At 31.6% G+C, this 3,713-nt stretch overlaps 1 long non-coding RNA gene across 1 annotated transcript; it reads right to left on the bottom strand.

Annotated features, from left to right (window-relative positions):
* Nucleotides 1-884: 884 nt before the first annotated feature.
* LOC116344688 lies at nt 885-2,117 on the bottom strand. The gene is made up of 5 exons (XR_004201441.1): nt 1,977-2,117; nt 1,414-1,509; nt 1,242-1,337; nt 1,059-1,160; nt 885-982 (listed from the first exon to the last, which is right to left on the bottom strand). It is a non-coding gene; the product is annotated as an uncharacterized LOC116344688 (long non-coding RNA).
* Nucleotides 2,118-3,713: the final 1,596 nt, after the last annotated feature.

The raw sequence follows: 3,713 nt of genomic DNA, 5'->3' as shown, positions 1-3,713 counted from the left end.
TGCTATAAAGAATTTTTTGCTTCGGGAAGTGTCAATATCATTCGATGCTTTGTGTAAATGTCATGATTTGTCTTAGAATTTTTTGCACTTTTAATTAACGACTACCATTTTTTTATTTTTTGACTACGGAAACACTCTAGTATACACTGATGTCACTTATGATCCTTAAATCCTTTGACACAGGTTTTGTGTGATCAAGCTATTTTAAAAGATGACTTTATTACGGCTTTAATTAAAATTATGATAAATTACCAATGGCGTCCTCCTTTTCCTTTAAAGGTGCAGCTGCTTGCGTTTTTCTTTTTCTGTAAGCCACCTCACAAGTTTCATTTCTATTATTTCTAGCGAGTAGATTTGCACCATTTTCTATTAACAATGCAATTGTGCCAATTTGGCCTGGAAAAGACATTCCAGTAAAAAGCATTATGACTTTTGTTATTGTTTATTGACTTGTACATTTTTGAAAAGAGTTTTGTAACAGTAAGACGAAATTTTTGGCACTGTGATTTGGGCTTGTCAACTTTTGATCCACTCTGAGATTTTTTTTGTAGATTTTAACTCAAAAACTCAAATTATGAACGTTGCTAACACGGCAGAGACACATAAGTAAAACTAAAATTTGGAAATAATGTCATGTGTCTGTAATACAGACTCTGTATCCATAATTAAAAATCCACAAAAATGTTAAATTATGGCATCGGACAGAAAAAAATCTCCGAGAGGATCAAAATCCGACCAGCCTACTGTGATCCGAATCATTATAATGATTTATGATAATAAGCTTTATCTCTAACATAGAATGAAGTAAGAAATATGCAAACGAATCACGAAATAAGATTTTATTGAAACTATTTATTCTTAATTTGGAAAAGTAAACAATTACCGTTCGCAGCAGCGTGGTGAAGTGCTGTCCATTTATCTCCATCTTCAGTATTCACGTGGGCTCCTTTCTCGATTAGATATTTTACTGTTTCTGTACGACCTGGAATGCACGAAAAGTAAAAAGAATAAACTTCTTTGAAAACATTTATTCTTAATTTGGGAAAGTGAACAATTACATTCAGAAGCTGCCCAGTGAAATGGTGTTTGTTTTCTCACATCTTCAGCATTCACATTGGATCCTTTTTCCATTAGATATATGACTAATATATCTGTACAACCTAGAAAGCACGAAAGTAATAATGAGAATAACTTAGTTTATTGAAAATATTTATTCTTAATTTGGACAAATGAGCAATTACGCAAACAAGCTAGGTGAAGTGGTGTTTGTTTTTCCCAATTTTCTGCAGTTACATTGGCTCCTCTTTCGATGAGAGTTCTGGCAGTATCTGTATGACCTAGAAAGCACGAAAAGCAATGAGAATAAGCTTCATTGAAAACGATTATTTTTAATTTGGAAAAATGAATCATTACCACGCGAAGCAGCTTTATGAAGTGGTGTATTACCTCAATAGAAGGAATTCACATCCGCCCCTTTCTCGATTAAATATATGGCTGTTGCTGTACGACCTAGAATGAAGGAAAAGTAATGAGAACAAACCTAGAGGCGATTCACTCAAAAAATTACTTTTTTTATGAAATTTTCTGATAAAAAAATGTTGTATGGGAGGTATCCTTAATTTTGATTGAAATTTAATCAAAATTGCTGATATTATGTATTTTGGTCAGAAAATAAGATTCACACGTTTTCACGGTGATTTTTCAGTAAAATGGATCACTTTTATTTTCAAACAGATGTCTTATATCAGATAGAAAGTTGAAAATTCTTTCATATCCTGAATCTGGAGATCATAAGACATGCTTTTTCAAGTAACCACCAAGATATGACACTAAATTTGAAAAATTGTTTTACCCTAGTATACGATACATGTGATGTTTATATGTATGTATTGTTTCTCTCATTCAACATGTACAGTTGACTATTCTATTTAGAACTGTATGTTTTGCTCCGTGAAACATACATTACATTTACATACCTTACATTTTCCATACATTATCACTAAATAAAGTTTAAAAAAAATCTTTTATTGATGAGAAAACTTAAACACGGTTCAGCAAATTGGATATAGTAACTCGAAAATTGTTCAAACTTTTGTATAATTATGAAAATGCTTCCGTTTACAATGAAATATACGAGACATCTGATTTTCTACTTTAATTTTACTTTTCCGCACACCTAGTGTAGGGAAGGTATTGTATTAGGCCAAAAAATTAAAGTCATCCCAAAACATGTTTTCTATGCATATTTAATGTAGAAAACACGATTGGAGATGATTTTGGGGCATATTAATGTGCGTCGCTGTGTGTGATGTGTCCTGTGTCCTGTGTCCTGTGGCGTGTTGCCAAAATTTGTTAACACGATAAATCCTCTTCCAAAAACTCAATTGAAATTCTGACTTTGCAGGATGATTTGGGACTACTAGGAGACGTGCTGATTAGTTTTTGAGCAATATCTGTTGACCGGTGTAATTTTTTTTGGTCCGAATGGAGTACCCACAATCCCACATCCATACATTTTTGATCATTTCTTAACCATTTTGGTGACACGATGGTTTCGTGCTCAGACATGAAATTCAAAATGTGACTTCACGGGATGATTGGGCACTACGAGGAATAAATCTGGTCAAATTTTCAACGACATTGATTGATCGGTGTAAAACTTAGACTGTGAAGAGGCACTTATGAGAAAAATGCCTTAAAATGATATTCTTTCAATTTGAACGCTGAATGAATGTGTAGTGGGGGGAGAAAACTGAATCTGATGTTAGTTTTAAGATGCAATCAATTTTTCACACACTTTTCATACAAAAATCCACAAAAAGTTTCATTTTTGTATGAAAGACTTGCCTTTGTGGTACCGTAATGATCTGAAACTTTGAACAGGCTATTTTTTTGATTGAAATTTCTTTAAACTTGGTGTGATTATTTATTTTGATAAGAAAATAATATTCACAAGTTTTCACGGTAATTTAAGTTACTGCAACCATACAAAGACCATGATTTCAGTTTATTCCCAAAATTTCGGTTCCATGCGGAAAAGTCAGCTTGCGTACGTAAGCCTCTTTATTTATAAAAGAAATGGACTTTTAAATATATTTATGACATGTTGCGATGTGTGTGCTTCTAAATTTAGAAATAATCTTTTGATTAGTTATAAACTTAGTTGCAAACAAACTAAGGCACCATTGTGTCGTCATTTCTATTTTGGAATTTTACATCTAGTCGTGTTATCTGCTGAAAATGATTTGGTCACGCAAACACAGAAAGTTGTTATGAATACTAGCGATAAAAATACATAAAATTCAGCGATACAAACCGAAACCTAACCATTTTTTTGGAAATTTAAGTAGATTTTATTTATTTATCGATCAATCTTTATGTGACAAAATGAAGAAGCGCTTACAATTTTTCCTTATGATATATAATTTTACTGTCTACTTTGTACAAGATGACATACAATTCAAACAATTCTCAAAATTCCTTGTAGCTTTCAAAAAGTACTGCAATTGCCAAATAAAATTTACTAAGTCACACTTCGGTCATATTTAATTACAAATTGAAAATTCAATTATGTCAATTCAAAATATTAAGGAAACATAAATGTTTTTTTCAAAACCCAAAAATAAACAAAACAATGCAAAAATCAAAAATCAAAAATCAAAAATGTTTCATTTACAAATTTTACTTAAGTATCTAATATTGCCACTATTAAG

Source organism: Contarinia nasturtii, unplaced genomic scaffold (assembly GCF_009176525.2).
Source record: "Contarinia nasturtii isolate CC-2019 unplaced genomic scaffold, AAFC_CNas_1.1 Cnas_scaffold_1164, whole genome shotgun sequence".
Lineage (NCBI taxonomy): Eukaryota > Metazoa > Arthropoda > Insecta > Diptera > Cecidomyiidae > Contarinia > Contarinia nasturtii.
This window is presented reverse-complemented; position numbering and strand designations above follow the sequence as displayed.